Source organism: Lampetra fluviatilis, chromosome 1, assembly GCF_964198595.1.
Source record: "Lampetra fluviatilis chromosome 1, kcLamFluv1.1, whole genome shotgun sequence".
Lineage (NCBI taxonomy): Eukaryota > Metazoa > Chordata > Hyperoartia > Petromyzontiformes > Petromyzontidae > Lampetra > Lampetra fluviatilis.
In genome coordinates, this window is record NC_136275.1 from 21,941,304 (window position 1) to 21,951,961 (window position 10,658).

At 42.3% G+C, this 10,658-nt stretch overlaps 1 pseudogene; it reads right to left on the minus strand.

The window, feature by feature from the left end:
* The window catches only part of LOC144936617 (ATP-dependent 6-phosphofructokinase, platelet type-like), a 54,677-nt pseudogene extending 47,915 nt beyond the window's left edge, over positions 1-6,762 (minus strand).
* Between the last annotated feature and the right edge of the window lie 3,896 nt (positions 6,763-10,658).

Sequence of the window (10,658 nt, forward strand, 5' to 3'; positions counted from 1 at the left end):
GCGGCATTGTCCTTGAACCTCAGAAGAAAATGTACAAGTTCAATTAAGACCAAAAGGACAGCACCAGATAAATACGGTAGTCAAACAAGGGCATCCAACGTCACCGAGCTAGCTCTCAACAGCAACAATACTGTATGCGTCACCATTCCTCCAAATAGTGTGTGCACAGCAGGCAGGGTTGCCGTGGCACAGTGGGGAGGAAATTGCTGCAGACTTTGTGTATTGGCTCAAAAGGCTTAAGGCAGGGGTCGGCAGCCTGGGCTCCGGAGCTGCATGCGGCTCTTTAAGGACTGTTTCGTGACTCGTATTCGCATGCATTGCGGCTCCTGAAACATTGAGTTTTTCACCGAATTTGAAAAAAAATTCTCTTCTTGTAAATTTTGGTTCTTGACACCTGGCTTAAGGAAAGAGGTAGGACAATGTTTACATGAAATCTACAGAAGTAATGTTGTCCATGTTTAATCATGTTCACAACTTGGTAACTTTTTAAGTGTGCACATGTGCAATACTAAATTTGTGAATGGTTGCAATGATTTTACAATGGTTACCATTAGTTATGGACTCAATTTCAGGTTTAAAATGCATTTCCCACTTATGTGAAAGTCAACTGAATGTAGAATTAATTACATTTGTAATATCAGTGCCCTATATTTATGGCACAGCGTCTTTCATTTGAAGATCTTAAACCGTCTATATGAACATGTATTCATGCTATGATAGCTACAATTCCGACCAAGTTTCATTGACAAAGATCATGACAATGATAACAATACCAATAAAAAAATATACAAATAAAAGCATTCACATCAGTGGAAATACATGGCAATGTCTTATATTTCATGGAATAGCCAAGTGTCTACAGTTGCCTTTTATCTGGTTTGCAATACATAACCTAATTGAACTGCATTTTATTTAGATGACTGTGTATACATTATGTGCAGATTTAATTTGCTTGTAAATTTATATGAATGTTGTTTTTCAAGTGGCAGTACCACATAGGTCAGGACAGCCCCTGCCAGCTACAAGGGTGTACTCGGGTCATAGGTCACCTTGCCACAATCCGATCAGGCACCAATGTCTTAAAAGTCTGACAGCAGCTCAACCCCCATCATGGGTTCAAGGCCTCTTAAAGTTAGTGACACTTTCACACTCATTGAACTGGGGCTTGGCAGTGTATAAGCTGCTTAGGGGTCTGTTTTAGGCACCTAGGTACACACTTGTGTGATGTGTCGGCCTTAATAGGTGCTTGCTAAAGCACTTGCCCCAACAGTATGTTAAAGGCTACACGGCATATCTTTGTCTTTGGAACCATAAATAACAAATGTAAAAACTGAACCAAAGACTGAAAATGGGGCCGAGTTAAGTTTGAGAAGTGGCATTAGGGTCAGATTTATGGGCAGGGATGGGGCTATTGTTAAGGTGTGGTGGATTAATTTAGTTAAGGATATGGGATCCGGCTCGAGGCCAGGTTGTGCACTCTGCCACTTAGCATTTGCCCAGACACATACCGCCCAGTATGGCCTCTTCACTTTTTTCTCACTTTCACTTCTGATGTATAAGCAGCTGGCAAGCTTTAGTGCAGCCCCAGAATGATGCAAATGGGCCTTTTCACTGATGTACAGTGCAGCGCTAATGTGAGTGCACTCCAATAGGAGAAATAGAGCTAAGCGAATGTGCAGTGCAAAACATGTGAATTGTGCCTTGCACATGAAAGATGTTACCTCGGTTCTGTTTAATTAATGGTCGTGCACGTTTTAATCCAACAAGTGTCACATTATTTCAAGCTCTCTCTTTCAACATTGCACAAATTCAGAGGTAACCTACACTGTAACAATCCGGCGTTAAAAAAACGGATTTCAATCCAATAATCCTATTCACTAAGATATACACTGTATGATTAAATCTAGGAATACAAATTTCAGGATATTCTACGATTTTAAGGAGACATTCATTTATTCAACTTCAAAATAAGTGATTCACTGTGTTAACCTTTACGGTCTGCAAACTGATAGACTACATTGGTCATGGCACGGACAGTAGTTTAATGATTTAGAGTAAGTCATCCTTAAGCCCAGGGGGATGTACTCTATAAAGCCCTGTCTGGTCTATTGGCAGATGTCACCTCTATGCGAACCATAGAATATTGTGCACGGCAAATCTTTGCTGCACACAAAGGAATGTAATGTTTATTTAGTGCACGGTCAAAGAGGGAACATCTAAACCAATGTAAGCAACTGTTGCAAATTCTTTTGTGGTGGTTATACACGCCTGTAATCCAGCACTGTGGAGGCGAGCTGAGGCCGACCACAATTGTTGTGAAACTCCCTTCCCGTGCACAATCGAGGTGCCATACCTTGACTTACCAAGAGAATGCAGTAAAGAGGACTTCACCTGTTCCATCCGTATTGAGTGTTGCCCCTTAAGCCTTAATACACGTGGGGTTTCTCCAGGAGCTCTGTTTTCCTTCCACATGTAAACACTCATTCATTGGCCGATAACACCTGAACATACGGATGATCGCAGAGTTTGGGGTGGAATGTGAAGCCAGCTCACCGCGGCTGCCTTGCCCGCTCGTCTGTGGTTCCTCGCGCCTCGGACTCATTCTCTCTCGTCGAGTGTGAGCAAATACCTCTACAGCGCGTTACAAGTTGAAATTCCAATTAACCTAAACACAGAATCCATAGCCGAACCACTTAATAAGACATCGCCAAAAGCATATTTTACGGAGACTATTTGACTGTGATAACATTTTGATTACCGTGCACGTTCTGCTTATTAATGAAATCTGAGATTGTTTCCTCCATACCATGTCGCCATGCCACGTGTGTGCGGTTTATCAATTAAGCACAGTGGGGGGTGCCAAGATTCTTTGAGATCGGTCAGGGCATACAAGGACAACTATAGGTGTATATACAGCAGCTTGTACGTGTAACAACCCTTGCTGGGGTTTAGTGCAAAGTGCTGCATCTGCGAATCATGCACCCATGGCACGGGATCGTCTATCCATTGGATGAAAGTGGTACCTGTACTTGTTTAGTACCGAAGAACGATGGGCTAAGTCAACCATGGCCAATATTTGAATTCCCAACCTTTCGATTGTGCTAAAGGCGATCGAGCTACAGTATCAAAGAGACTGATTTCCTTGCTGTGGTTGTTCCACCTGATGAAGATTGCTTGCGTTGCGATCGAAACGTCGTGATTTGTTTTATTTTCTTTCTACCTACGTGACTTTACCGAAAGAACCAAAGAGTAAGTCATTCTTAAGCCCAGGGGGATGTACTCTATAAAGCCCTGTCTGGTCTATTGGCAGATGTCACCTCTATGCGTACCATGGAATATTGTGCACGACAAATCTTTGCTGCACACAAAGGAATGTAATGTTTATTTAGTGCACGGTCAAAGAGGGAACATCTAAACCAATGTAAGCAACTGTTGCAAATGCTTTTGTGGTGGTTATACACACCTGTAATCCAGCACTGTGGAGGCAAGCTGAGGCCGACCACAATTGTTATGAAACTCCCTTCCCTTGGGTTGAGACAATGTTAAAACGGAGTACAGTACCTGTAACGTGTGGTCTATCTCAAGTGTGGACACTCCGCACGGTGGGATAGGGTGGTCAGAACCAAGATTAATTGGTCCTCATTAACAGGACTTCTCCAAACAGTCCTATCAAGATTGGAAAATTGGTCTGCATGTGTTCCAGAGTTTGTGTGTTTGTCTTTGTTCAATAGTGTCTTGTGTGCTCCAGAGCCTGTGTGTTTGGGGTATGTGTGTGGGGCGGAGCGGTTGTGTAGCGATTAGCGCGCTGCACTGCGAACCCGAGTTCAATGAGTTCAATTCCCACTCATGGCCAATACCAGTGACGATTATCTGTACCGGTCCTGAGCCTCACCTAAGTTGACTTAGCCTCATATGAGTTCCTGGTCCGTTGTGTACACATCGCCACTGGAGAGACAAAGGCGGCCGGGCGTGGTGCTGTCCACCCACCCCGTCGTGTGTCGTTCCGGCCTTCATAGATGCTCGATGACAAAACTTGCCACAACAGTCTGTTAAGGCTATACATGGCATCTTTGTCTTTGGTATACATGCGGCTGGAAAACGTGCCCATTCACAACCACAAAACCGACACCACACCCTTGTTAAATACAGCTGCACTGCTAAGCCAAATGTTCTGCTGCTGCTGCATAATATTTCCAGAAGAATTAACAGCTGAGCAAACGCAATGTGGCTGTCATCGCAGCCATGGCGCAGGAGTAGAAGAGGGCACCTTATGTTGCGGCATGAATCCGGCACCATTGCGGACCAGCGCATCGTCACGTACCACTGGACTTTATTCAGGAAGCATGCAGAGGATGCATTGTGGACATCGTTTAATAAGGCAAATTCATATAGGAAGATGTATGCACACAAGCCTGTGCGTTGCATTAAGCATGCAACTTGTCTAAAAGGTAGCAAGTTTTTTGGTCTTAATAGTTGCGTTATGCATACCTTAACATTCGGTAATATAAGGTCACGTGTTAAATTACTGAATTATCACGGTGCTACTGCACTTAAACACATTGTGCCATACATTGACGATGTATTCTCGAGAAACCGAGATATTTTGCCACGTGGATCATGCCCACTCAGGTAGGAACAGGTTTGGCCTGTAAACATTAAAACTGCCAACATGAAAATCTAGATGACTAAACGAGTCGCATTTTCGTGCTCCAGTGGACTTACAGATTATTTCACTCGTACTGTACCTCCGCATAAATAACTTACTGCTGCTCCACCCATAAACCACGCCATGGATGTGACACAAACCACAATTCTCGACACGCTGCAGGAACTCTTGTTGCGAATTTTGATCTCTCTGCTCTCATAATGGTAGACCTGCACTTTTACAATGTGGCCCTCTGGATATGCAACAGGATTTCTCTGCGACATCCGTGGACCTCCACTCTGTGTTCTGCAGACATCACTTCTCCGACGACTGAAACTCCTGTTCCAAATACGAGTCTCTTCGTCCCAACCACGAACTTCTGTTGCGACCGAGGGCCTGTGCGTTTCAACTACGGAAATGCCCCCAGCGTGGGAAATCTCAACTTCAACCACAGAAACTTATTTCAAACACGCATCGTTATTCTCTATGGACCCCTGGTGTACGTGTGTATACCAGAGGTGGGACAAAGTCATTGTTATGCAAGTCACAAGTAAGTCTCAAGTCTTTGCTCTCGAGTCCCGAGTCAAGTCGAGTCAAAGATGAGGCAAGTCCAAGTCGAGTCTGAAGTCATCAAAATCATGACTCGAGTCTGACTCGAGTCCAAGTCGCATGACTCGAGTCCACACCTCTGAGGTGGGACAAAGTCATTGTTGTGCAAGTCACAAGTAAGTCTCAAGTCTTTGCTCTCGAGTCCCGAGTCAAGTCGAGTCAAAGATGAGGCAAGTCCAAGTCGAGTCTGAAGTCATCAAAATCATGACTCGAGTCTGACTCGAGTCCAAGTCGCATGACTCGAGTCCACACCTCTGGTGTATACTACCTGTCGACCCAGAGATGTCTCTCTTTCAAAAGAAAGATGTCTCTGGTGTGGACCAATCAGTTTCAAGGACAATGCATATATTATCAGAGTATGTTTTTGTTTGCATTTTGACGACAATTATTGTGGTTAATGCAGACATGATTCCTTGTAAAAGGTTTCAGTTTGGTGTTTTAACAACTTAACACCTGTTCTGTTGCCAGTGACTTTACCGAAATAACCAAAGAGTATGGATTCCTGCAGTCACGAAAACTTAAAATCAAGATTAAAAGGGGAAAACCCTATTCTCAATCATATTTTTGTCTATTTGTTTGTGTTTCTCCCTTGCGATGGGACTTTGTAGGATGCACGTTGAGAGTTATGAGGACAAAGGGTCACCAAAAAGGTCTGTATTGGTCTGAAATAAGGTAGACACTGATAAAGGGTTGACAGGTATGCGTGTGTATGTGGCTTTTCCAACGTACGCAGCCAACCGTGCTAATCGCACCACATGCGTCATTAAAACCACATTTCTCATTCACCCAAACACGGACATCACATTTACAACTCTGAACATCTCTGCACCGCAGATCTCCCTCGTTCAGCCATTTGACCGCTCTGCTCAAAGCAAAGAACTTCCCGCTCCAATCGCCCTCTTTTACATAACACAGGCTTTGGTTACGTCTACGGGACACCCTCCAGAAGAAAAAAAACGCTCTTCTTCAACCATGGACCTCTGTGCTCTCTACACACGGACGAGTCGCGCCGACCCACCAAGACCTTCACTGGGTCCTGAACACCATAACGCGTGCTCCAGTGAGAGCATCACCGCCACTGCCACCGATCAACAGCAGCACGCATCGCCATTGATCTCACCTTGGGCATCTCCCCCGCTTGTCAGCACTCCGATCGCCCGTCCAGCCCCAGAGAGGCTCTCCAGGAACTTCTTATCGCTGGGAGCCATCTTCTCGAATGTCCTTCCTATGAACACGAAGCGGCTACGACTGCAACGCTCTGAATGAACGCCGTGACGGCACTGTGGTTAATCGAGCGAACCTAATGCCTACATGAAAACCAAACAACAAAAAATACCGTGTGATAGCGCACCAGACGGCTTTCTCTCTCTCTCTCTCGCTGGCCTAATGAGAAGATGGGAGAGACGAACGCGAAGAGGTTGCGGCCGCAAACAAAGGAGGTTGCGTTGCTCCGATCCGCAGCGTGGACGCACCGAGCGGCCACATCAGCTGTCTGCGGCTGTGACGTCACACTCAGCGTGCCCTCTGCTGGCTGACGTCGCGGGATGCGCACACATCTTGGGACCAAAATATGTCTTGTGACCTCCCGATTAATTGACCCCCCGTAACGTGTTTTTTTTTCTCTCCCGAATGCATATCTATTTCTGTCTTAAATCAAGAAGAAGAAGAAGAAGAAAAAAAAACGCAATACGTTTTAGATATTCTTGGTTCTTTCGATAAAGTAACGTAGAAAGGGAAATAATCGAATAATAAAAATAAAACAATAAAATTCTAACGACGTTTCGATTGCGACACAAGCAATCATCATCAGGTGTGAAAACCACAGCAAGAAAATGTTTTGAAAAAAGTGGTGGTGAAAAAAAATATTCTTGCTGTGGTTTTCACACCTGATGATGATTGCTTGTGTCGCAATCGAAACGTTTTGAGAATTTTATTGGTTTTATTTTTTACTATTTTATTATATCCCTTCTACATGACTTTACCGAAAGAACCAAGAATATTAATCCCTGCAGTCACGAAAGCTTTCAAACGTTTTAGATAATTAAAACTGGGGTCACTGGACATCTGGACCAACCTGTAGTTTAAGGAGAGCCGGGTTGTGGTGATGGTGGTTGATGGTGGTGTGTATGGGGAGTGGTGGTGTAGCGGTGAGTGCGCTGCGCTACGAACCCCTCACGGCCAACACTAGTCACGAATAATCTCAACCGGTCATGGGCTTCCCCTAGGTCGACTCAGCCTCAAATGAATACCTGGTGCGGTGTGTAAACATCGCCATTAGGGATACAAAGGCGGTCGGGCGTGGTGCTGGCCACTGACCCCCTCGTGTACCGTTCCGACCTTCATAGATGCTCACTAACGGCACTTGCTACTACAATTTGTTAAATACTATATGGGGGATATTTGTCTTTATTACATAATAGGATTGGGAGAGAGTGACAATTTGGGGGAAGCCTTCATACAGTAGTAGATTGATCATGGCTGATGATGGTGGTGGGTTTGGCATGCAGAAAATATGAATACTGTACAGCATAAAGTCTGGTGAAAGTGTCTTCTTGCTCATCATGAATGACAATTGCGTGCATCATAATCAGTGCTTGTTGCTAGCTCATTTGGAAACCCTATGGAAAAACGTGTTTCACAGCCCTCGAAATGATCCATTCCTAGTAATGTGACAGACGAGATTTTGTCAGTGAGACGACATAAAAAAGAGATTTAGTGAGATGAAAGGTGTGATATGTAGTGAACTTATAAGATACAGAGATGGCATCAGATGAGAGTAGGTGCATGTAGTGAAGATAGAGATGTAGAATGTAGAAATTATAGATACAAATTTTAGTGGTTTAGAGACAGTAAGGCAACGTGGATATAGAAATCTTCAGACAAGAATTGAGAAGTATGGTAGGATATTTCCCAGATGAGTTAAGGGATATGAAAAATATATTCTTCAGCCACAGGAGACTGAAGAATAATTCAGATGAGATGGGAGAGATGATATGAGCTAGATGTATTGAGATGAGATAAGAGAGATATGTATCCATACGGTAAGATAAAGGTAGCATATGAGATGCAACAAGATGGCAAATGTATTGTGTTAAAAGACAGGAGAGATACGTTTTCAAAAGAGATATGACAGACAGCAAAGAGGTATTTGGAGAATGGCAAGTGGATACTCTACTCACCATGCCATCGAATATCGTTAGTTACAAGGATTCAGTCCCCACCCTCAGCGGTGACCACCTCCAGTGGATCACATGACTGCTAAACAAGCTTCAAAACGTATTTATATTACAGAGTTATATCAAATACATAACGTTTAATACTTAACGTAATAAAATAATATTCATATTCTTAGGTTTTTTTCGGTAAAGTCACGTAGGTAAAACATCAAAATAATGAAAATAAAATAAAATAAAAACAAAAATCACGACGTTTCGGAGGCAACACAAGTCTCCGTCATCAGGTGGGACCGTCACAGCCGAATTAGATGCAGCTAATTATTTTATTTTACTTTTGTTAATTTTTATTTAAATTTTTTACCTACGTGACTTTACCGAAAAAACCTAGAATATGATTCCTTGCAGTCACGAAAGCTTCAAATCTAAAATAATATTCACCGTGTTATTATAATCATTTGATGTTTATATCGATTAGGCTGTGAATTTGAAAACATTTTAGTGCATCGCTACATTTTCCCTAATCTGCGGCCCCTGATCTACTTTGGGCCCTACAATGTTACTTTGTTAATGCCTAGCATCGCCACTGACCATAACTACCACCGTCATCAACACCATGGACTGTGAGATGGTGGTTTCAGTGGTGGAATATTTACATATCCATTCCCGCATAGGCAAACTACTTTTGACTTCCCACGAAATTGTGCTCGTTATATAAACTTTTTGAGGAATTATGGGTTACTTGCTGCTGACCTGGAGGTAAACACGTTTATAAAACACGAAATAGCATTCATGTATTATGTTGAACTTCTTTTTCCACCATACGTTGCCAACCGTGCTAATGGGAGATATAATTCATCAGCATTCCAGAGGCATAAGGGACAAGAGGGTAAGCACCATAATAACAATGGGTAAAAACACAGCAGAAATAGAACATTATTGGCAAGTGGTATACTCCATGCATGAAAATTGTATTTGGGAGCACGTGTAGGAGTGGTTATCTATTACAGCATAAAGAGTGGTTTAACATAACATGGTGTGATATGGAAGGCAACGACATATTTTTCTTCCAAATTATATGATATTCTATTATCGGCTTTAGGTAATGATATGAAAACATTCTATTTTGGAACTCTCCCAGCTAGCATTGTAACCACCCCTTGCAACCACCCCTTTTTAGAGAATGGCCCCAGGTGTACGTTTTTTTTCTTCACATAACATCATTGTATGAGCAAAATTGCTTCTGTCTGTTGGTAGAAGGTGGAAACTAAGGCTAATTGTTCTGGTGATTTTTGCAAAATAGTGTGCAAGTGAAATCCAGATAGCATTGATGATTTCGACAATAACATAAATTAATCGTGGTAAAATATTAATTAGCCCACCGAATTAACTATGAAAATAAAATTCATGAATTTTGGCCCACGCCCTAACTTGGTGGAAACCACAGCCCAGACATTATAATTTCCCAACAGAGATAATAAATGTGCCTGATGATTTTTCAAAGTTTATAGAGACCATCAACTTTCCATACTTGGGAACTTAGTTTAGTCATGGGTGATCAAACCCCAGATTAAAACCGAGGAAGAATTTAGGCAATGCTGGCTCAGTACTCTGGCTCAGTGCTCTGATCTTGATGCAACTGTTGTACTTGATTAATCAATTTTCAAGGGTTTAATTTCATCCTGGAATAACAAATTTTCTCCTAAAGCCACTCATTCACAGCACACTTCACATCGTTGTTATAAAAAAAAATCCAGCTCGTGATTATTTTAGTGTGGAAATATGTGCAAGCTACTGCGAACCTGGTTTTCTATGGATTTTTTCCAAACCTTAGAATATTTTTGTCCAGATGTGTGTTCATTTTACAGATTGTTATAATGTTTAGTTAATAAACAAACTAGATAATGTCATCTTTTCGTCCTGTAAAATAGGTCTAATAAATTGCTATAAAGTTTGGTAAATCTTAAAATAATCAACCTTTAAACGAACATAGATTATTTGTTTTCAAAGACTATTCAATTACCTCTTACTATAGTGAATGGAGGACAATACAGTATATTTGGGATGGCTAACATTGTACCACTATTGAGACAGGCTGCTTAGTCAATTGAGTCTCAACTAGTTTCAGATCTCGTGATTGGCATTCAAACACTGATTTTTTTCCCCTACAAAACATATCACTCATGTTACGAATTGGTGATAGACTATGACATCAACTATTAACAACCGTA